Here is a 26,575-nt window from a genome sequence, read left to right as displayed (position 1 = left end):
AGACAAGATACCTTGCATATAAAGATTAGACACATGTATCATAAGCTCCTCATATTCATGCTCTCAAATCCCCAACCACCATCACCTCCTCCTCTCCACAACCACCATTTAGTCCGGTTTTTCTAGTTAGAAGTCAAAAAAAAGAGACGGGTGCGGGGCGGTTGGCCCTAAACTCGGCCCATTTGAGTTTTCTGGTTCACTAAGTTACAAATCCTAGTCTAGTCCCCGTATTTATTATTGTTATTGTTATGTACTTATAATCATTATCACTCTAGTTGCAATATGTGGACATACGTCATTCTTGAGGATTCTACACCAAACCACGTTTAATCCCCGTGTCTTTAATTGCTTTCGTGTGTGTAAGATATATCCTAACAGCCACCTCCTCCACTAGCATGCCCAAGAGGAGCAACAACACCAATGGCGAAACCACCGTCTACCACGGTGTCCGTCAACGGAGTTGGGGCAAATGGGTATCTGAAATCCGTGAGCCGAGGAAAAAATCAAGAATATGGCTCGGCTCATTCGACAACCCCGAGATGGCGGCTCGAGCCCATGATGTAGCAGCAATAGCAATCAAGGGTCACTCGGCTATCCTCAACTTCCCTGACTTGGCTCATGAGCTGCCCAAGCCGGCTTCCAAGTCACCAACAGATATCCGAGCCGCTGCCCTCAAAGCCGCAGCTTCAGCCACGGCTGAAGTTAGTCCAAGAAGCCAAGACTCCAATAACATGCAAGCGGAGCTTGAATCCAGGACTGGATGCATGCCAACGTCTTATGATGATATATTTCTTGATTTACCGGATCTCGGGGATCGAATTGATCGGGTTTTGTATTCGTTGCCGGAGTATATAGTCGGAGTTGAGACCGGTGACGGTGAATTATGGCCGGAAGAGCATGTCTTAGGGAGTTATTGTTCATAAGTAAATTATTATGTTAATATGTTAGTATCATTTAAATTGGGTTCTCAAGTAAGTACTCTTAAACCGTCTTTTATTTGGTTTGTCAGTTACAACGGGGTTAAACGGCCAATATTATAGAAGTGGATTTCAAATTTTAATTTTTATTAGTTAAAGCTCAATTGCTTATTTATTTAATAAATCAGACTCCATGTTTTGTGTATAAGAGTCTTGATATTCTGTAAGCATCATACGTTTGCATAAATAGTAATAATGTTTCGTATTTCGTTTTAAGTTGTTTATAAAACCTTGTATAGTTGTATTTTATCGAGCCGGGGGTCTCACCGGAAGCAGCCTCTCTATCCTTATGGGGTAGAGGTAAGGCTGTCTACATCTTACCCTCCTCAGACCCTACTATAGCTTTGCTATTGGTGGGATTCACTGAGTACGATGATGATGATGATGATGATGATGATACACCGTAATTTACGAGAAGGAAACGAGTAAAGTGCTATTTTCGTCCTTGTGGTTTAGCAAATAATGCGAATTTAGTCTAAAAAGTTTATTTTTCACATATTTATTTAATAAATCAGACTCCATGTTTTGTGTATAAGAGTCTTGATATTCTGTCAGCATCATACGTTTGCATAAATAATAATAGTATTTGTATTTCGTTTTAAGTTGTTTATAAAACCTTGTATAGTTGTATACACTATACAGTATACACTGTAATTTATGAGAAATAAACGAGTAAAGTGTCATTTTCGTTTTTATGGTTTGCCAAATAATACAAATTTAGTTCAGAAAATTTATTTTTACATATGACCATCCATATTTCTCAATTCTTGCCAATTACATCTAAATCACCAACCCCGTTAAATTTAACCGTTAAGTCAGAGATAGACATGTTTTTTCACTCCTTCTTTATTATATGAGTAAAGTGCCAAAATCATCCCTGAGGTTTAGTCACATTTGCGAATTTCGTCCCAAAATATTTTTTTTCACAACTAGACCCTCGATGTTTCTCAACCGTTGCCAATTTCGTCCAAATTGTTAGCTCAATCTAAATTCAACGTTAATCCATGGGTGTTACAGTCCTTTTACATGTTTGTTAGCATTATTATTATTATTATTATTATTATTATTATTATTATTATTATTATGTTTTTGTTCGATGACATATATAACATCTCACGATTCCTATGTTTGAATCCAATATAGTATGCGTTAGTTTATTCTTCTTTATTTTTAGTCATATAAAGGGTTTAGCTCAGTGTAGTAGTAGCAGTAGTAGTAGCAGTAGTAGTAGCAGTAGTAGTAGTAGTGGTGGTAGTAGTAGTGGTGGTAGTAGTAGTGGTGGTAGTAGTAGTAGGTGGTGGTAGTAGTAGGTGGTAGTAGTAGTAGGTGGTAGTAGTAGTAGGTGGTGGTGGTGGTGGTGGTGGTGGTGGTGGTGGTGGTGGTGGTGGTGGTAGTCGTAGTGGTAGTAGTAGTGGTAGTAGTAGTGGTAGTAGGTAGTGGTAGTAGGTAGTGGTAGTAGGTAGTAGGTAGTAGGTAGTAGGTAGTAGGTCCTGCTGCAGGAGCAGCAGGAGCAGCAGCAGCAGCAGCAGCAGAAGCAGCAGCAGCAGCAGCAGCAGCAGTAGTAGCAGTAGTAGTAGTAGTAGCAGTAGAAGTAGCAGTAGCAGCAGGAGCAGCAGGAGCAGCAGCAGCAGCAGCAGCAGCAGCAGAAGCAGCAGCAGCAGCAGCAGCAGCAGCAGTAGCAGTAGTAGTAGTAGAAGTAGCAGTAGAAGTAGAAGTAGCAGTAGAAGTAGAAGTAGAAGCAAAAGTAGCAGAAGCAGCAGGAGCAGCAGCAGGAGCAGCAGGAGCAGCAGCAGCAGCAGCAGTAGGTAGTAGCAGTAGCAGTAGCAGTAGCAGTAGCAGTAGCAGTAGCAGTAGCAGTAGCAGTAGTAGTAGCAGTAGCAGTAGCAGCAGTAGCAGCAGCAGCAGCAGCAGCAGTAGCAGTAGCAGTAGTAGCAGCATGATGGTGGCCATGAGGCTCTCTATATAAGGAGGTCTCCACCTCCTTATTCAAGGGTCATGCTCAATAAGAGCCACCACCACTTTTTGTGTCTGTAAACAAGAGATCTTTTGAGATTTCTTAGCAGTCACCTCCACACCCTCGAAAAACCATTGCAGGTCTCAAGCAACCGGAGGAGAAGATCAAGACGTGGTTCGTTAGCAGCAGTAGCAGCAGCAGCAGTAGCAGCAGCAGCAGCAGGAGCAGCAGCAGCAGGAGCAGTAGTAGCAGGAGCAGTAGTAGCAGTAGTAGTAGCAGTAGTAGTAGCAGTAGAAGTAGCAGTAGCAGTAGCAGTAGCAGCAGTAGCAGTAGCAGTAGTAGCAGTAGCAGCAGTAGCAGTAGTAGCAGTAGTAGTAGTAGTAGTGTAACGAACATATAAAAGGATAGTAGCACCCTTGAGTTAACATTGAATTTAGACCGGTTAACAATTTGGACGAAATTGGCAACGGTTGGAAAACATCGAGGGTCTAATTGCGAAAAAAAAAAATATTTTTGGACAAAATTCGCAAATGTGACCAAACATTGGGGACGATTTTGGCACTTTACTCACATAATAAAGAAATAGTGAAAACACATGTCTACCCTTGACTTAACGATTAAATTTAACAGCGTTAGTGATTTGGATGCAATTGGCAAGAATTGAAAACGTGGATGGTCCATATGCAAAAAATAAACTTTTTGAACTAAATTCGTATTATTTGTCAAACCACAAGGACGAACATGACATTTTACTCGAAAGAAACAGTTATTACTTATTATGTATTTTATAAATACTATCTTCTTATATAAATATAAATTTAATATAAAGTGTTTTCTAGATTCTTAGTTTTTACTAAAAACGGGATGGGTCCATTTTTCTTTATCAAGCTATAGCTTGATGCCCCATAACCAATGAAAGAATTGAAGATGATGTTTTACATACAACCAAACCACAAACTTTTGTATATTGAAATTTAGCCACACAATAATATTAGGAATATTGGTCTCATATAATTTCAATTATGGCTCATTGGCAAATATAAGGACCAACTATCGAAATGGCAAAATATAATCCCAACTACGCATGTGGGTGGAAAATTAACGGAAAGTTAACCTTCCGTTAGTTTTTGTGACGTGGCGGCTTAGCTGTCTTGTAACCTGCTGACGGGGATGCTGACTAGGATATTAATTAAAAAAAATCTTAAATTAAAACCATCAGTGAATTTAATAATAATAATAATTCAACTTTGCTATCTTCAAGATTCATACCACACATCTGCACCAAGCCCCAAACCACCATCAGCCGACGACACTACCACTGCCAATCGTCACTGGCCGCCAACCACTGTTGTAAACTCTATCCTCTCTCTCTCTCTCTAAACTCTCTCCACCTAATCCACCTACCACCACCACTTATCGATTCCGATGATCGGCCAACAACCACCTCACATATCGAGTCCATCGCCGCCACCGGTGGACTGGAAATTCTCTCAGGTTTCGGTGAACGCACCGCCGGTGAAGAAGTTCAGGCAGGTAACCTACCTTAGCTTAACTAGTGTGTTAATTAGGGGACGGTGAGTTGTTCAGGAAGCTAACTTTTGTACTCGCCGGAGCTGCCACCATACCATCGATACACCTTCTTCTTACCAATATCGTTAATTGATTGATTGGCGGTGGTGGTAGTGACGGATGCCGGTGGTGGTGGTGGTAGTGACAGAGGCTAATGGTGGTTGGGGCCGATGTGGTGGTACTAGCTAGGTCGGAGATGAGTTTAAGAGATAGACACATATTTTGCAGGTTTCTATTATTATTATTATTATTATTTTGGTTTTAAGAAAGTTTTTTTTAATTAATATCCTAGTCAGCATCCCCGTCAGCAGGTTACATGACAGCTAAGCCGCCACGTCACAAAAACTAACGGAAGGTTAACTTCCCGTTAATTTTCCACCCACATGCGTAGTTTGGATTATATTTTGCCATTTCGATAGTTGGTCCTTATATTTGCCAATGGGTCATAGTTTGGATTATATGAGGCCAGCATTCCATAATATTATTATTTAATTTTCTCTTTTTTAAAGGAAAAGCTAAATACGTAAATATTATTATTTAATTTTCTCTTTGTTTTTTAAAGGAACTTAACTAATATCGATATCGGTATCAGTATTCGTTTTTGTGGTTTTCGATCGATGTAAAGTGCAAGTCATTATCCTTTTGGGTATATCACAATTTTATCTGTAACACCCCGCCTTTAAGCGGAATACACCTCGGTGCAACGTACAGATAACTCATATGCTCGTAACGCTATTAATGGTAACAATATAATTAGTATATTTCATAAACTTCGCAAGTACACAAATAGTTCGATAAATAAAGCATGTAACATTACAACGAAAAGAAAACAAATATTATTCGTTTGGATAGTCCTAAGGTAAAACTAATTTTCTTTTCCTGGCACTTCATCGTACTCAGCATGCAGCACGTTTAAAATAATATATTTGTCAACAATTAAGTTGGTGAGTTTTCATAAGTTTTTGCGTATATAAATATATATAAAAAAGCATGATTCATCAATCGTCATGCAATAAATATTGATGTATAATAATTTATGCATTTTTTCATCACCAAAATGCCTCCAAATAAGCGTAATATCGGCAATTATATTAGAATAAATAACCATTAATGTTTATAATTTCTATAGGAAAATATAGCCCTAGAGAATAAAACGAGATGATATACGAAGAAAAATTGAGAAAACGGTGAAAACAAACTAAACACACTCCATGGTGAATCAAGGCATGACCATATCTAGAGCAGACGAAGCAAAGACAAAATTTAGGAAGACAAAACATAGCCATATTAACCTCAACACACTCATGTTAACAAGAACAAGAGGAAAAGACAAAATTGAAGATTCTGAAGTGTAACATGGCCGTGCTTTACCAAAACACGTCCCATGTTGAAAGTATAAGAGAAAAAGACAAATTTGGACTGTTTTGGACTCACCACAGTCGTGCCCAACTCACCACGGTTGTGATCACTCTTGTTGTACGACCTGAAAATGAGCATTAAATACAGCATGACAAAAAAGGTCACCATGGTCGTGTTTTGCTAAACACGGTCATGTGTTGGCACCCGGATCAACCTATAAATTGAACGCTCATCTTCCACATTTAACACACCTTATAACACCATTAAATTCTCTCTAGCCACCTCCTTTCTATACCATTAATAAGGGAATTATCCAATTCATCCAACCTTTAAAGATTAAGGAGATTAAGCTTGTGGAAGAAGTCATTAGCATCAAAGATTAATCATCCAAATTGGTTAGATTAATTTAATTTGATCATGTATGTATCTATTACTTTGATGGATAGCATCATGTTTAGTGTTGGCTAAACTTTCATAGTAATATCTTGGTTTATAATGAATATTAATTGAATTTTAATAATATTGGTTAAACATGTGATTGGTTTTTAACAAGGAAAGGCTATGTTGCAATTATCACCTGATGAGGAATGTTAAAATACTCTTAAAAGATACCCCAAATGCCAAGCTTGATGATAAGCCGAGAAATTGCTATTCCTGTGAGGCCTTGGATTACTTTAAAATAGACACCAGTTCCGAGCTTGACGATAAGCCGAGAAATTGCCACTCTTGTAAGGGATTGGTTGAGAAAATAACATAAATCCTAATATTGACATGGATCATGTGAAGTATTAGTGGAAATTTATCATCTTAAAACGGGGAATGATTGGCAATGTTGTGAAAATTGATTGTCGATGTTCTTCCACTAAAATCGGTAAATTACTTGTCAAGTGAGTGTGTAATATAACCTACTTTAACAACTCTTGGGTGGTTATTACATGAGTTCTATAATTATTCAAAAGTTTTGTGCGTTAATAACTGATAATTCAAGGTTAATCCTTTACAAATTAACTAATTTTAATTGGTATTTTAAGTATAATACAAAGGTTTTTTACTAAAATATCAAGAACAATTCACTTAGTAATTTAACGAACTGTCTTATCTTTAAACTAAGTTATCTTATAAATGCTTATTATAAGCCACTTACCTACATAAAATGATATTTTAGTGGAGGTGATGAAGTTATGCAGACTTCTTTCTTTGCGTAACTTCCACCATAAAAACAGTAAACACGTTGTGTCACACCCCAACCTAAGGCGGAAATGCCGGGGCGTGATCCGATTGCTCACAGCTCGAAGATACTATCGTATATAAAAGGTGACAATATCTAATAAATTATTTTATTCAAGAATACACACAATATTCAAATACAACAAAACTAATCAAGTAAATATATATAACAAGTTTAAATCCATGTTTGTCTTCGTTATAACCCTAAGGTCTTTCTAAGTGTCCATACTTCAACTTCAAGCAACCTACATATACGTAGAAAATGGAGTTTGTTAACAACACATGTTGAGTGAGATGATCACCAATTTTGACACAACAAATAATATATATATATATATATATATATATATATATGATAGATAATTGATAAATGATAAGTGATAAATGCGCAAACCAACCATGTGATAGTACATCAATCAAATCATGACAAAACATGTATATAACCAAATCGTACTAGTGTGCCAATGAATCGTTGCCAAGCGAATCGGGCAATGATTACAATGACTAAAATTGTCGGTTTACCTTCGCCAAGAGAATCGGGCTCTGGTTACTAAGACTCTCGTATGATCATACTAATGAGAATCCAAGACTTGATAGAATACAATCACACTTAAAGAAGTAGCAATTAGCAAATAGGATTTAATTGATACAACACACAATGATCATGTTTGCGATTGTTTGAGATATATATATATATGATAGAAAATATGAATAAGTACGCATATGTCCCCAAGACGTTTGAAAACAATGTATAAAAAGGGGAATGATCAAACTCACCTTAGATCAATGATAAGCGATTAATAAATGCAATTAAACGAGCTATGGAATAAGCGAGTCGTCCACTACAGGTCAAATGTTATAAATGATCAGAATATGAATCTGTGAGATATTATAATACAATTAAAAAAGAACTCGTGGCCGCTGGAATCAATCCAAACGGACGTTTAAAACTCAAGTAAATGTTATATTTAATATTTAAGCGAGCTGGTACTGACCAGAATCCGAACAGCGAGTCGGGAGTCGGGTTTTGGTCAGTAGCCTTAATATTTCGTTACGAGAATAAAAGTCTTCTGGACCGAACATTGAATCCAACCAGAAGTATGAGAAAACATTAAGTCAAACTTGTTGACTATTTTGCCCTTTATCGAGTTTTAAAGCGATTGACCAGTCAACACCCTTCAATCTCAGAAATTGATTGAAGTTTATTGACTAGGGAATATGTATGAACAATTTCTTAGTTTACAACTTACCCGGAAAGTGAAAGGATCAACCAAGAAGATGAGTCAAAGGTCGATGTATAAGCAAAGTCAACCGATAAAGCTTGTTTCTTCAAGAACAATGGCCAAACCGAAGAAGTTTATGAGGATTAAAGATAGGTTACGGCTGAGAATGATTATTTAGGGTTTAGAGAAGTTTGTGGCATGTATATAATATGCCTTGTTTATATAGGAAACGCAAAAACGAACTAAATATAGCTAGTTTACTCGTTTAGGAAACCGAATCAAGTTTTAATGACCAAATCAATATAAAATACAGCCATAAATCAATCTTGAGGAAGAGGTAATGTATGTGGACAAGTATTTAATGCATATTAGTTTTCTTGGGGCTTAAATCACTCGATATAGTCCAAAATAAGCGATTTGGATGCTAAAAACAAATTAGGAAACAAAATAAGCTATTTAATGAGAAAATCTAGTACAATAACTAACAAAATTTGGCTTGGGCACCAAGAAAACGAAATTGGGATCTGTAATATCATTTCTTGGACTTTAAGTTTCGTTAATTTAATCGAAAATAGGAAATAATTGGCAAAATTAGTCTCTGTAGTTCCCGAAAATGCGATTTTTAGCCGTTTTACCGATTTTAAAGGTTTCTAAGGGCTATTTGGCATAATTGAAAGTTATGAAATTATAAAATAAGTTAAACCAAGTTAAATACCAATAAATACAAGTTTTAAATAGTTCGAAAGATCCGAATTGCGTTCCCGAATCGGTTTAAACTTAAACGAATACAAATACGAAAAATTCGAGATGTTACACGTTGAATGCAAGGTCACGTATAATCATAAACAATATGCAAGAGTAATATTATCATGTACGATAAATGTGAATCGGTTTGTAAGCAAGCGCATAACTTAACAAAATAAAACTTGTAATATGCTACACACCAAAAATATTAAAAACATTAAAAAGGGGTTATAAAAAACTCACGTGTAATAAAGAATACAGAAAAAAGAAGACGATAATGATTAAAGCAACTAGTTGATTCCACGAGAAGTCCCTACAATTTGCCTTAGTTTTAAAATATAAACAACATATTTTAACGAGAGGAAAGAAATAAAACACGATTTAATGGGTTTATAATGGATTTGGTATCATTAGAGTATTAAAAATATTAATGAAACTGTAGTTTTAATTATTCTTAAACAATCATATTTGATTATTAAATGAAATTTATAGGTTTAACCATTTAAAATATAAATACCGAATTATATATGTATACATATATATATACACACAAAAATGTTTTATGAAATCTATTTTAGAAGTATAACGGGGGTTCAGTTTAGTTAAAAAAGTGATAAACGGTATTAGTTTTTAATATAATTATAATAGAATAAATTAAAGTATATATAATTAAAAAGAAAAAACAAAAACAAAACCAGCCAGGGGAGGGACTCGAACCCGAGTCCCCCCCCCCCCCCCCAGGTCTTGACACTTAACTGAGCAAGCACCAGCCAACGGGCTGGTGCTACAACCTGTGAATGCAACAACACCTCAACTACTTAAACATCAGTTGCAATTATCCCCAATTTCAAAAATAACCGTAATCCATTCAAAACCCAAATTGAAACGTGCATGCCCTCCGTCAATCGAAATTGACAGAGAGATTTTGTTAAGCACCAAATTTCGTCCAAGAATTATGTTTCAATTACCTGGATTGAACACGAATTGAAAAAGAATGATGGGTTAAGGCTTGCGGCTTGAACACGGACTCAAAACGATTAAAAACAGCTTATGGGATGAAATTGATATGGGATTTTGCTTCGTGAGGGTGAGAGGAATGTATAGTGCTCGTTAATTGGATTTTGGATTAGTATTTGTAGGTTAACAAGTTCAATTTTAGTCCACGTTCATAGTTTATGAGAAATTGATTGAATTGATTCAATTAGCTGGCAATTGCTCAACGTCTACCATGTTATGATATCATGTTGGTTACGTATCAATCAAATCCCACGATTTATGAATCAAATTGAACAGGAAAAGGAGGGGGGTCGTCGGTGGTGACAGGGAGGGGAAAAAGGAGGGGGGGGGGGGATTTTGGGTTAATTGCAGAAAGGTCTCTTAATTATTACTTGGTGATCTAAATTCTAAAGTTGCAAAAACCATATTGTAGGGGCTAAAATGCACATGATAGATACTTTAAATGCAAGTAAACATAATAAAACTAATAAGAATTCGTTGTTTTGTTAAATACAAGGATCTGATTAAAACGAATAAAAATATTAATCCGAATTTTGGCGAATGCCACATTTATTCGTTTCTGTGATTTCCGATCGATGTAAATACGTATCGATATCCTTTTGAACATATCACAACTACATTTATTTAAAAAAATCAGTTGATATGTCTAGCGACAGTACGGTATTGGTACCGTAACGAACTGATACCAACCGAAACTAAATATCCACCTCATCGCACGAGGGATTTCAACTGGTTATTAATTAAATGATTACGGAATTTAATAATTATAGGTGATGATATAATCCTATTATAACCAAATTAACCTTTAAGAGTGGTATAATGATAAGCATATGACTCTTCTCTAGCAAAGGTTTCAGGTTCGAATATTATTTCTATTAGTTTTTTCATCATAGTTTTTTCATCATAGTCTCTTAAAGGCCACTTGTCCAGCATAAAGCCATAAACTACAATTTACATGATGCCGCCTGTTAGCGTTATATGTAACAATCATGACCCATTCTTCAAATAATGAGTTGATTTGAACAAAAATAAAAATAAAAAAATATTTGCATAAGGTAGATTTGGGTCGGTTAGCTCAAACAATAAGACAGATCTATTAGGTCTTCTTAAATCATATAATGGGTCAAAACATACGACTCTTTTAAACTATCATAAAGCAGGTTCAAAAGGGTTAGCAGTACCACTCAAGATCATTGCTTGTCTCCACCACCTACTCGTTGTTACTGACACGGCTGCCGCCTCCCTTTCCATTATCGTGCAGCCAAGACCAATGAAACTGTCGCCAACACCACGTGTGTCGCCTCCATCTCCATCACCATGGTCACCACCTCCACCATATCAGTCGGGGACTCTATTGCCACCACCACGATCACCAATACTCTTAGGGCGCGTTCGTTTCATAGAATTCTTGGGAATTCAAAGGAATTGGAATTAAAATCCCATGACATGGCGTGTTCGTTTCGTTAGAATTGGAATTTTAATTCCATTTTGGTGTGTTCGGTTGTCGATGAATTGAAATTGGAATTCAATTCCCTCAAATTTCTTTAAATTAAAGGATTCCAAATCCATCCAAAATGTAAAGGATTTCAAGTGAATTCATTGGAATTTTCTCAAGATTTTTTTTCAACGAGGATAACGAATAAAACATTATACTTTTTTTTTACATTTTTTTGTTTTTATTTTATATTTTGAATTATGATTTTTTTTTTAATATTTTTGAATATTTTTTTGAGGGGTTTATGATCTTAATAGAAAACCCCTAAAAAATCAAAAAACTAATAATAAATAAAATCATAACGCAAAATATAAATAAAAAACAAAAAGTCTAAAAAGACTAAAATGTTTCCGATGTTATCCTCGTAAAAAAACATTTCAATTTGTTTCTGGTGATATATTACAATTCATTTGTCAAACGAACACATCAAGAATGTAATTGGATTTCAATTCCTTCCACAGATTCCAAATCTAATTCCTTCAAATTCCAAATCCTATGCAAATTCCAATTCAAATTCCATTTCATTCTGTGAAACGAGCGCGCAACTTTTAGCAGTTATTTTCCTAACTCACCGGTTAGCTGGCCCCGTTTATAAGTGGCATTAGCTTCATTTCCTAAATTTTGGCCACGACATAATATGTAGGACCCTTCAAAATCAAGACATGTTCTCAACACTTGAAAAGGAAACGTGACAATTCCATTTGGGACCATTTTTGTCATACATTGACATGATTCATTAGTCACTCTCTCTTTATTGTTTCCATTTAGCCATGAGATTTTGGAATCGTTAGTGTTTTGTTTGTTTAGGTAAAACTCACATGTGTGAAAATGTTTGTTTAATTGTACTTGAGGTGGAGATATATTTCATGTTGTGATAAGTATAGAATTGAATATCCATAACGCAAACGCTTTAACTATTATATATATATATATATAGACACACAGATACAGTAGAACCTTGTATATTGTATGAGCAATCAAAATAAATAAATTATTCATTTTTCAATCTTTTAACATTGTTTAAACATAAGTTAATGATTAGAATGTGATGCTTGTTTATTTCCCCATGAAATTAAAAGAAGCTAAAAAATTTCTGTTTGAGATCAAAGTTGCTCACACAGTTTTGAACAAAAGAAAGATACGAGGTTGACATTCGTCATTTTAAAAAAAACCGAAACCCGACCTGTTTTAAAATTTTGATACTTTCAGATCATCAATTGTTAATAAAATCTCCGCATTTATTAAATATCTGATTGTGTTATTTAATTGTTTATATTATTGGTGTTCTTCAAGACGGGTCAACCGCCTTCTTCTCATCCTCTCTAAATTCCCGCCCTTTGACTCGTTTTTGCAAGTCTTGGATGAACCTAGACTATTATTTTTGTTGATAATTCCCTCCTTTCACCAAATTGGGTCAAAACTCATTAATTTGATGATTACTATTGCTTAAGACTAGTCTTATGACTAACTTATGCAATTAATCACTTCAACCTTGTTATTACTATTGCTAAAGCTCTCAAACTTATTCAAATTATTTACCACAATACTTTACACTCTCAATTGTATTTTTGCTTTTAAAATAGTGCTAAAATCCAAGTTTGACCAAGAAATTCAAACCGATCAAGTTCTTTCTTCTTTGATATTCAATCCTCGGGTAATTATTGTCTTATTTCTGTGCAACATATATTGTCTTTCTTCTTTGATATTCAATCCAAGTTTGACCAAGAAATTCAAACCGATCAACATATTGATATTCAATAGCTTGGTTGGGCCAAGCTAGGGCTTTAGGCCCCAAAAATATAGAGACCTCCAGATTTAAAAAAAAAATTTAATATATTAGGGTTTTTTCTTGCCATCGATGGAAGACTGGAGGCAAGAAGAATGGACGCCAAATTGGAAGAACTCAAGCGACTATTTTGGTACTTTCCAGGCATAGGTTTTCACGAAATTTATGGAATGGAAACTTGGAAAGTGGAAATCATCTTTAATCGCTAACGGTAAATGGTCATGTTCATTTTCTTTATATACCATGTAAGTATCATATATTTGCTTAACCTCAGCAATAGCATTCTGATTTCTGGCTCTTATATTCTTCGATATTTAATTTGTGATTGAATTGCAATTGCAAATTTTGCTTTACATTTTTGGTTAAGGTCTACTCTGAGGTTGCGCTGACTTACTGACTGTTAGTGCCAGCATCCGTTCAGATGTGCAGTTTTTAATTTCGATTTCTGGTTCAAGTGGATTTACTAAAGTGCTATTAGAATCTGTCAATTTGGGGTTAGTTTATTGTTATCACTTTATGTTTTTGTCTACATACTGATTTGGTAGTTTATAATTTGCCCAAATTGAATTCTTACCCAATTGTATTAGAAATTTAGAATCTGTCCTAATTGAATTTTTGCCCAATTGCATTAGAGTTTAGAAATTTAGATCTGCCTTCATTGAATTTTTGCCCTTTTGCCCACTGTTATTTGCTACTTGTTTTAATATCAAATCGACATTGAACTTACGAATCTGGTTATGCAAAAAAACAAAAAAGACTTAAAATGGAAACTTTAATTGAATCACAAAAAGGAGACACCTTTAAGTTTTTCACATCCACTACAATAATGAACCTACAAATGACGATCATCCTATAAACAATGAATTTACAAATGACTATTTCATTAAACAATTTGCATCTACTAAAGCTAGAAAAATAAATTTCATGTAAACATTGTTTTCCACCGACATGATTTAACTTTAAAAGAAAAATTAACTCTGCCAGCTATAAACGATTTTGGTTTATTATTGCCGGTCCCAAGCCCAGATAAAGGAGGAGGGTTTATATTAAAAAAAAGTTTGAAAAAGAGCCCCCAACTTGATGGTTAGCTTGAGGCCAACCTTGGGCCACCACTGATCATGTTGTCACACTAAATTAACAACCGTGGTTGTGTTTTCACTATCGCCCGTCGGCGCGTTAATGTTCCGTTAAAAAAAAGTTTTATGTTAAAAACTAACTTTTGCAAAATTAATAAACAAGACTAAGATTTTCCAAGATGTCACACCATCTTATTATTTCAAGCATGGTAACATAAGCCCGAATCAAAACCGAGTTCATGTCAGACCAAAAACATTAACCACTCGTTAAACTTGTTTTATTAAATAATATTCGGCACGGAAACGAACCGAAATAATTAAAATTAACTAATAATCATTATAACCTTAATTTTTCTTTCTAAAACTAAAATAAATTGATTAAAAATTAAATAACTAACATATTTCATTTAACTTATAAAAATAGAATAAAAATATATTTTTAACAAACATTTCGTTTAAAAATTATAAACCGAGCTTGTCGGCCATCTATTTTTTATCTTTCCTCAACCTTCTTTTGATCATGGTTATTTATTTATCTAGAGTCACTTGTTGAACCGAACCCTGTCGGTTCACTCGCTTAAAGGCATCTTCGCTTATTTACTCATTTTTTGCTTATTTAACATGTGAGTTTTTCATAACCCCTTTTTAACGCTTTTAATATTTTTGGGGTGTAGCATGTTACAAATTTTTATCTCGTTAGTTATGAAATTATTTACAAACCAATTCACACATATCGTTCGTGTTAATATTATTCTCGCATCTTGTTTATGATTATGCATGAATTATGTGCAACGTGCTTACTGTTTTTACGGTGGAAGTTACGCAAACGCAAACACATACACATATCGGGAGGGTCCGACGGGACGTACCTTCGCCGTCTAACGTTACGACTTCGGTTGTTTACGTAAGGTGGTTCTCATTTCCCCCACTTCTACAGCTTCGGCTAAATGAACAGGAGGACGACACTATTTGATTTCATTTACATTATGTTTGAATATTTATTGCATAACGATCATTGAATCGTGCATTATATATATATATATATATATATATATATATATATACGCAAAAACTTATGAAAACTCACCAACATGTGTTGTTGATAAAATATGTTATTTTAAGCGTGCTGCAGGTTGATACGATGAAGTGGCAGGACGAGAAAACTAGTTATAACTTAGGCTTATTTCAATGAATAATATTTGTTTCATTTAGATGTAATGTTGTTTGTCTCATTATCAAACTACTTGCGTACTTGCGAAATTATGGAATAAAATAAAAATATTGTCACTATATATTAATAGTGTTAAAAGCTTATGAGTAATCTGTACGTTACACCCAGGCGTATTCCGCTTAAAGTCGGGGTGCTACAACAAGGAATCCTATCATTTCTCTGTATTGTCTCTCAAATGCGTCATCATCTCTCTAACCATCTTTTATATGGCAACATCATACGCAAACCACTAACATATGACGCAAACCACTAACATATATATACACCATTGACAAGTTATCCTGATTGTATGAATTTTCCATCAAATCATACGGGCCGTTTACACTATATAACTCGTATGACATGCCAAAAATGCCAAAAATGGCCAAAGATTTTTTTTCAACGAGGATAACGAATAAAACATTATACTTTTTTTTTACTTTTTTTTGTTTTTATTTTATATTTTGAATTATGATTTTTTTTTTAATATTTTTGAATATTTTTTTGAGGGGTTTATGATCTTAATAGAAAACCCCTAAAAAATCAAAAAAATAATAATAAATAAAATCATAACGCAAAATATAAATAAAAAACAAAAAGTCTAAAAAGACTAAAATGTTTCCGATGTTATCCTCGTAAAAAAACATTTCAATTTGTTTCTGGTGATATATTACAATTCATTTGTCAAACGAACACATCAAGAATGTAATTGGATTTCAATTCCTTCCACGGATTCCAAATCTAATTCCTTCAAATTCCAAATCCTATGCAAATTCCAATTCAAATTCCATTTCATTCTGTGAAACGAGCGCGCAACTTTTAGCAGTTATTTTCCTAACTCACCGGTTAGCTGGCCCCGTTTATAAGTGGCATTAGCTTCATTTCCTAAATTTTGGCCACGACATAATATGTAGGACCCTTCAAAATCAAGACATGTTCTCAACACTTGAAAAGGAAACGTGACAATTCCATTTGGGACCATTTTTGTCATACATTGACATGATTCATTAGTCACTCTCTCTTTATTGTTTCCATTTAGCCATGAGATTTTGGAATCGTTAGTGTTTTGTTTGTTTAGGTAAAACTCACATGTGTGAAAATGTTTGTTTAATTGTACTTGAGGTGGAGATATATTTCATGTTGTGATAAGTATAGAATTGAATATCCATAACACAAACGCTTTAACTATTATATATATATATATAGACACACAGATACAGTAGAACCTTGTATATTGTAAGAGCAATCAAAATAAATAAATTATTCAATTTTCAATCTTTTAACATTGTTTAAACATAAGTTAATGATTAGAATGTGATGCTTGTTTATTTCCCCATGAAATTAAAAGAAGCTAAAAAATTTCTGTTTGAGATCAAAGTTGCTCACACAGTTTTGAACAAAAGAAAGATACGAGGTTGACATTCGTCATTTTAAAAAAAACCGAAACCCGACCTGTTTTAAAATTTTGATACTTTCAGATCATCAATTGTTAATAAAATCTCCGCATTTATTAAATATCTGATTGTGTTATTTAATTGTTTATATTATTGGTGTTCTTCAAGACGGGTCAACCGCCTTCTTCTCATCCTCTCTAAATTCCCGCCCTTTGACTCGTTTTTGCAAGTCTTGGATGAACCTAGACTATTTTTTTTGTTGATAATTCCCTCCTTTCACCAAATTGGGTCAAAACTCATTAATTTGATGATTATTATTGCTTAAGACTAGTCTTATGACTAGCTTATGCAATTAATCACTTCAACCTTGTTATTACTATTGCTAAAGTCTCTCAAACTTATTCAAATTATTTACCACAATACTTTACACTCTCAATTGTATTTTTGCTTTTAAAATAGTGCTAAAATCCAAGTTTGACCAAGAAATTCAAACCGATCAAGTTCTTTCTTCTTTGATATTCAATCCTCGGGTAATTATTGTCTTATTTCTGTGCAACATATATTGTCTTTCTTCTTTGATATTCAATCCAAGTTTGACCAAGAAATTCAAACCGATCAACATATTGATATTCAATAGCTTGGTTGGGCCAAGCTAGGGCTTTAGGCCCCAAAAATATAGAGACCTCCAGATTTAAAAAAAAAATTTAATATATTAGGGTTTTTTCTTGCCATCGATGGAAGACTGGAGGCAAGAAGAATGGACGCCAAATTGGAAGAACTCAAGCGACTATTTTGGTACTTTCCAGGCATAGGTTTTCACGAAATTTATGGAATGGAAACTTGGAAAGTGGAAATCATCTTTAATCGCTAACGGTAAATGGTCATGTTCATTTTCTTTATATACCATGTAAGTATCATATATTTGCTTAACCTCAGCAATAGCATTCTGATTTCTGGCTCTTATATTCTTCGATATTTAATTTGTGATTGAATTGCAATTGCAAATTTTGCTTTAAATTTTTGGTTCAGGTCTACTCTGAGGTTGCGCTGACTTACTGACTGTTAGTGCCAGCATCCGTTCAGATGTGCAGTTTTTAATTTCGATTTCTGGTTCAAGTGGATTTACTAAAGTGCTATTAGAATCTGTCAATTTGGGGTTAGTTTATTGTTATCACTTTATGTATTTGTCTACATACTGATTTGGTAGTTTATAATTTGCCCAAATTGAATTCTTGCCCAATTGTATAGAAATTTAGAATCTGTCCTAATTGAATTTTTGCCCAATTGCATTAGAGTTTAGAAATTTAGATCTGCCTTCATTGAATTTTTGCCCTTTTGCCCACTGTTATTTGCTACTTGTTTTAATATCAAATCGACATTGAACTTACGAATCTGGTTATGCAAAAAAACAAAAAAGACTTATAAGGGAAACTTTAATTGAATCACAAAAAGGAGACACCTTTAAGTTTTTCACATCCACTACAATAATGAACCTACAAATGACGATCATCCTATAAACAATGAATTTACAAATGACTATTTAATTAAACAATTTGCATCTACTAAAGCTAGAAAAATAAATTTCATGTAAACATTGTTTTCCACCGACATGATTTAACTTTAAAAGAAAAATTAACTCTGCCAGCTATAAACGATTTTGGTTTATTATTGCCGGTCCCAAGCCCAGATAAAGGAGGAGGGTTTATATTAAAAAAAAGTTTGAAAAAGAGCCCCCAACTTGATGGTTAGCTTGAGGCCAACCTTGGGCCACCACTGATCATGTTGTCACACTAAATTAACAACCGTGGTTGTGTTTTCACTATCGCCCGTCGGCACGTTAATGTTCCGTTAAAAACTAACTTTTGCAAAATTAATAAACAAGACTAAGATTTTCCAAGATGTCACACCATCTTATTATTTCATGCATGGTAACATAAGCCCGAATCAAAACCGAGTTCATGTCAGACCAAAAACATTAACCACTCGTTAAACTTGTTTTATTAAATAATATTCGGCACGGAAACGAACCGAAATAATTAAAATTAACTAATAATTATTATAACCTTTATTTTTTTTCTAAAACTAAAATAAATTGATTAAAAATTAAATAACTAACATATTTCATTTAACTTATAAAAATAGAATAAAAATATATTTTTAACAAACATTTCGTTTAAAAATTATAAACCGAGCTTGTCGGCCATCTATTTTTTATCTTTCCTCAACCTTCTTTTGATCATGGTTATTTATTTATCTAGAGTCACTTGTTGAACCGAACCCTGTCGGTTCACTCGCTTAAAGGCATCTTCGCTTATTTACTCATTTTTTGCTTATTTAACATGTGAGTTTTTCATAACCCCTTTTTAACGCTTTTAATATTTTTGGGGTGTAGCATGTTACAAATTTTTATCTCGTTAGTTATGAAATTATTTACAAACCAATTCACACATATCGTTCGTGTTAATATTATTCTCGCATCTTGTTTATGATTATGCATGAATTACGTGCAACGTGCTTACTGTTTTTACGGTGGAAGTTACGCAAACGCAAACACATACACATATCGGGAGGGTCCGACGGGACGTACCTTCGCCGTCTAACGTTACGACTTCGGTTGTTTACGTAAGGTGGTTCTCATTTCCCCCACTTCTACAGCTTCGGCTAAATGAACAGGAGGACGACACTATTTGATTTCATTTACATTATGTTTGAATATTTATTGCATAACGATCATTGAATCGTGCATTATATATATATATATATATATATACGCAAAAACTTATGAAAACTCACCAACATGTGTTGTTGATAAAATATGTTATTTTAAGCGTGCTGCAGGTTGATACGATGAAGTGGCAGGACGAGAAAACTAGTTATAACTTAGGCTTATTTCAATGAATAATATTTGTTTCATTTAGATGTAATGTTGTTTGTCTCATTATCAAACTACTTGCGTACTTGCGAAATTATGGAATAAAATAAAAATATTGTCACTATATATTAATAGTGTTAAAAGCTTATGAGTAATCTGTACGTTACACCCAGGCGTATTCCGCTTAAAGTCGGGGTGCTACAACAAGGAATCCTATCATTTCTCTGTATTGTCTCTCAAATGCGTCATCATCTCTCTAACCATCTTTTATATGGCAACATCATACGCAAACCACTAACATATGACGCAAACCACTAACATATATATACACCATTGACAAGTTATCCTGATCGTATGAATTTTCCATCAAATCATACGGGCCGTTTACACTATATAACTCGTATGACATGCCAAAAATGCCAAAAATGGCCAAAGATTTTTTTTCAACGAGGATAACGAATAAAACATTATACTTTTTTTTTACTTTTTTTTGTTTTTATTTTATATTTTGAATTATGATTTTTTTTTAATATTTTTGAATATTTTTTTGAGGGGTTTATAATCTTAATAGAAAACCCCTAAAAAATCAAAAAAATAATAATAAATAAAATCATAACGCAAAATATAAATAAAAAACAAAAAGTCTAAAAAGACTAAAATGTTTCCGATGTTATCCTCGTAAAAAAACATTTCAATTTGTTTCTGGTGATATATTACAATTCATTTGTCAAACGAAAACATCAAGAATGTAATTGGATTTCAATTCCTTCCACAGATTCCAAATCTAATTCCTTCAAATTCCAAATCCTATGCAAATTCCAATTCAAATTCCATTTCATTCTGTGAAACGAGCGCGCAACTTTTAGCAGTTATTTTCCTAACTCACCGGTTAGCTGGCCCCGTTTATAAGTGGCATTAGCTTCATTTCCTAAATTTTGGCCACGACATAATATGTAGGACCCTTCAAAATCAAGACATGTTCTCAACACTTGAAAAGGAAACGTGACAATTCCATTTGGGACCATTTTTGTCATACATTGACATGATTCATTAGTCACTCTCTCTTTATTGTTTCCATTTAGCCATGAGATTTTGGAATCGTTAGTGTTTTGTTTGTTTAGGTAAAACTCACATGTGTGAAAATGTTTGTTTAATTGTACTTGAGGTGGAGATATATTTCATGTTGTGATAAGTATAGAATTGAATATCCATAACACAAACGCTTTAACTATTATATATATATATATAGACACACAGATACAGTAGAACCTTGTATATTGTAAGAGCAATCAAAATAAATAAATTATTCATTTTTCAATCTTTTAACATTGTTTAAACATAAGTTAATGATTAGAATGTGATGCTTGTTTATTTCCCCATGAAATTAAAAGAAGCTAAAAAATTTCTGTTTGAGATCAAAGTTGCTCACACAGTTTTGAACAAAAGAAAGATACGAGGTTGACATTCGTCATTTTAAAAAAAACCGAAACCCGACCTGTTTTAAAATTTTGATACTTTCAGATCATCAATTGTTAATAAAATCTCCGCATTTATTAAATATCTGATTGTGTTATTTAATTGTTTATATTATTGGTGTTCTTCAAGACGGGTCAACCGCCTTCTTCTCATCCTCTCTAAATTCCCGCCCTTTGACTCGTTTTTGCGAGTCTTGGATGAACCTAGACTATTTTTTTTGTTGATAATTCCCTCCTTTCACCAAATTGGGTCAAAACTCATTAATTTGATGATTATTATTGCTTAAGACTAGTCTTATGACTAGCTTATGCAATTAATCACTTCAACCTTGTTATTACTATTGCTAAAGTCTCTCAAACTTATTCAAATTATTTACCACAATACTTTACACTCTCAATTGTATTTTTGCTTTTAAAATAGTGCTAAAATCCAAGTTTGACCAAGAAATTCAAACCGATCAAGTTCTTTCTTCTTTGATATTCAATCCTCGGGTAATTATTGTCTTATTTCTGTGCAACATATATTGTCTTTCTTCTTTGATATTCAATCCAAGTTTGACCAAGAAATTCAAACCGATCAACATATTGATATTCAATAGCTTGGTTGGGCCAAGCTAGGGCTTTAGGCCCCAAAAATATAGAGACCTCCAGATTTAAAAAAAAAATTAATATATTAGGGTTTTTTCTTGCCATCGATGGAAGACTGGAGGCAAGAAGAATGGACGCCAAATTGGAAGAACTCAAGCGACTATTTTGGTACTTTCCAGGCATAGGTTTTCACGAAATTTATGGAATGGAAACTTGGAAAGTGGAAATCATCTTTAATCGCTAACGGTAAATGGTCATGTTCATTTTCTTTATATACCATGTAAGTATCATATATTTGCTTAACCTCAGCAATAGCATTCTGATTTCTGGCTCTTATATTCTTCGATATTTAATTTGTGATTGAATTGCAATTGCAAATTTTGCTTTAAATTTTTGGTTCAGGTCTACTCTGAGGTTGCGCTGACTTACTGACTGTTAGTGCCAGCATCCGTTCAGATGTGCAGTTTTTAATTTCGATTTCTGGTTCAAGTGGATTTACTAAAGTGCTATTAGAATCTGTCAATTTGGGGTTAGTTTATTGTTATCACTTTATGTATTTGTCTACATACTGATTTGGTAGTTTATAATTTGCCCAAATTGAATTCTTGCCCAATTGTATAGAAATTTAGAATCTGTCCTAATTGAATTTTTGCCCAATTGCATTAGAGTTTAGAAATTTAGATCTGCCTTCATTGAATTTTTGCCCTTTTGCCCACTGTTATTTGCTACTTGTTTTAATATCAAATCGACATTGAACTTACGAATCTGGTTATGCAAAAAAACAAAAAAGACTTATAAGGGAAACTTTAATTGAATCACAAAAAGGAGACACCTTTAAGTTTTTCACATCCACTACAATAATGAACCTACAAATGACGATCATCCTATAAACAATGAATTTACAAATGACTATTTAATTAAACAATTTGCATCTACTAAAGCTAGAAAAATAAATTTCATGTAAACATTGTTTTCCACCGACATGATTTAACTTTAAAAGAAAAATTAACTCTGCCAGCTATAAACGATTTTGGTTTATTATTGCCGGTCCCAAGCCCAGATAAAGGAGGAGGGTTTATATTAAAAAAAAGTTTGAAAAAGAGCCCCCAACTTGATGGTTAGCTTGAGGCCAACCTTGGGCCACCACTGATCATGTTGTCACACTAAATTAACAACCGTGGTTGTGTTTTCACTATCGCCCGTCGGCACGTTAATGTTCCGTTAAAAACTAACTTTTGCAAAATTAATAAACAAGACTAAGATTTTCCAAGATGTCACACCATCTTATTATTTCATGCATGGTAACATAAGCCCGAATCAAAACCGAGTTCATGTCAGACCAAAAACATTAACCACTCGTTAAACTTGTTTTATTAAATAATATTCGGCACGGAAACGAACCGAAATAATTAAAATTAACTAATAATTATTATAACCTTTATTTTTTTTCTAAAACTAAAATAAATTGATTAAAAATTAAATAACTAACATATTTCATTTAACTTATAAAAATAGAATAAAAATATATTTTTAACAAACATTTCGTTTAAAAATTATAAACCGAGCTTGTCGGCCATCTATTTTTTATCTTTCCTCAACCTTCTTTTGATCATGGTTATTTATTTATCTAGAGTCACTTGTTGAACCGAACCCTGTCGGTTCACTCGCTTAAAGGCATCTTCGCTTATTTACTCATTTTTTGCTTATTTAACATGTGAGTTTTTCATAACCCCTTTTTAACGCTTTTAATATTTTTGGGGTGTAGCATGTTACAAATTTTTATCTCGTTAGTTATGAAATTATTTACAAACCAATTCACACATATCGTTCGTGTTAATATTATTCTCGCATCTTGTTTATGATTATGCATGAATTACGTGCAACGTGCTTACTGTTTTTACGGTGGAAGTTACGCAAACGCAAACACATACACATATCGGGAGGGTCCGACGGGACGTACCTTCGCCGTCTAACGTTACGACTTCGGTTGTTTACGTAAGGTGGTTCTCATTTCCCCCACTTCTACAGCTTCGGCTAAATGAACAGGAGGACGACACTATTTGATTTCATTTACATTATGTTTGAATATTTATTGCATAACGATCATTGAATCGTGCATTATATATATATATATATATACGCAAAAACTTATGAAAACTCACCAACATGTGTTGTTGATAAAATATGTTATTTTAAGCGTGCTGCAGGTTGATACGATGAAGTGGCAGGACGAGAAAACTAGTTATAACTTAGGCTTATTTCAATGAATAATATTTGTTTCATTTAGATGTAATGTTGTTTGTCTCATTATCAAACTACTTGCGTACTTGCGAAATTATGGAATAAAATAAAAATATTGTCACTATATATTAATAGTGTTAAAAGCTTATGAGTAATCTGTACGTTACACCCAGGCGTATTCCGCTTAAAGTCGGGGTGCTACAACAAGGAATCCTATCATTTCTCTGTATTGTCTCTCAAATGCGTCATCATCTCTCTAACCATCTTTTATATGGCAACATCATACGCAAACCACTAACATATGACGCAAACCACTAACATATATATACACCATTGACAAGTTATCCTGATTGTATGAATTTTCCATCAAATCATACGGGCCGTTTACACTATATAACTCGTATGACATGCCAAAAATGGTAATACGGGCAAGTATAAGGTTGTTATACGTGGTATAACTTTACTAAAAATGACTGATGTAATAATGGTCTGCTGAGTCAGGAGTCATGTGGGTTATATGCATATAAGTTTTCTTTACACCACACGCATGATATTACAAATATTTGGTTTGCAAAAGCCATATGCATCGTATGGTCTTATAGAGTCCATATAATGTAACAAACACGTTTTAATATAAATTTGAGTTAATAGATGTCATTTCAAGGCTTTAAAATCTCACTAATGTTGAAAAAGAGAGCAAAGAAACGGTTGAGGATGAGAGAATAGGACCACGACTAATTTATTTATGTCCATCCAAGGAAACCGTCTTTGTCTTCTTTTGGCAATAATTGCTAATTGGCATTCAATATGCAAACCAACCACACCATAATTCCTTGTAAGATTCCTCGTTTAGCTATATTCACGTAGTTATTCAATTTTGGTACCAAAACATTTATGATTATTTATAACCTTGATGTACTAGACTATTAGCATACCTTCCACACAATCACACACACATACATATATACAGGGACGTTCTTTCATAAATAGTTTTATATTGAAAACTGTGAGAAGCGCATATAACGCATGTACGTTGTGCATTAATGATTAAATGAGATAGTGGGTAGGCAGTCATGTAATCGTAGCATGTGTAACACTTAACCAAGATTTATAAGTGCATTATGAAGTTCACATAGTTCTCAACATTTATGCTTATTTATAACCTTGATGTACTAGACTATTAGCAAACCTTCCACACACAACACACACACACACATATATATAGATAGATATAGATACAAGCACATATATATACAAGGACGTTCTTTCAAAAATAGTTTTATATTGAAAACTGTAAGAAACGCATAAAACACATGTACGTTGGTCGTTGTGCGTTAAAGATTAAATGTGATAGTGGGTAGGCGGTCATGTAACTGTAGCATGTGTGACATTTAAAATAAGAGTTACAAGTACATTATGCGGTTCACACAGTTCTCAACATAAAATAAAATAAAAAACAATTGTCGAATTCTCCTCTTGCCAACAAACTAAGCGCCCAAAACACATATGCGGTATTTGAGAACACACATTCTTATGAAATCTCTTGTGTTCACCACTGTTATAATATTCGTATTAATAATTACAGCCTTGATTATAATTAATTAATTACTAAAATACAAAGCATATGTGATAGTTAAGAACAAAACGAAGAGCTAAAGTGGTATGATTCTTTTTACGTGGTTGTGGTATAGGACAACGTTAGTAAAGTTTTGAAGCATGTGTTATTCCAATATAGTCACGTGTGAAGGACCACAACACACACTTCTTATCATAGTTAATTCTGCAATGTATGCGCGTGTTTATAACCACAATGAAAAGACCGGGAACAGACTACAAAACCAGTTTGGTTATGTCCAGTTAAAACCACTTCATTCGAATAGCTCGGTCACCATTTAGACTGGTTGAAATGACGAACTGGACTTAATTTTAAATTTTTTTTCTTCTAAAATCCCAAGTTAGTATTTCTCGTATTTTGTTAGTATTGCAAATCCACATCAAAAAATAAAGCGGTTCCATAATTTGTTTTAAATTAGGTATTTGCTAACTCTTAAATTATTTATGACATCATCCGTTTTAAACCGATCCAACTAGCAGACCGATATAGTTGGCGGTTCGATTATTAGTTCATTAAGAAAAAAAAAACTTTTTACCTGGTATGCTTTGCTTTTTCTGCCGTCTATTTTGTCTGTCATTTTCATAGATTTGGGAATCTATTAATGTTTTATTTGTTCATACACGTGTTCAATCTAACAAAGCTTGTATACTGTAGTTGCATCATTTGTCCATATAATTTACAAAGTAACAACATTGTTCAACAAAGGGGGCATGATCCAGCTGTCGATGTTGCTCGATTCACTTTTTGACATGC

At 33.7% G+C, this 26,575-nt stretch overlaps 1 pseudogene; it reads left to right on the top strand.

Moving 5' to 3' along the window:
• The first annotated feature begins 374 nt into the window (after positions 1-374).
• LOC143578862 (ethylene-responsive transcription factor ERF039 pseudogene) lies at positions 375-923 on the top strand (annotated as a pseudogene).
• The last annotated feature ends 25,652 nt before the right edge of the window (positions 924-26,575 follow it).

The sequence above is a fragment of the Bidens hawaiensis genome, unplaced genomic scaffold, assembly GCF_021521415.1.
Source record: "Bidens hawaiensis isolate Kalapana, Puna unplaced genomic scaffold, B.hawaiensis_p1.1 tig00029381_1, whole genome shotgun sequence".
NCBI lineage: Eukaryota > Viridiplantae > Streptophyta > Magnoliopsida > Asterales > Asteraceae > Bidens > Bidens hawaiensis.
This window is presented reverse-complemented; position numbering and strand designations above follow the sequence as displayed.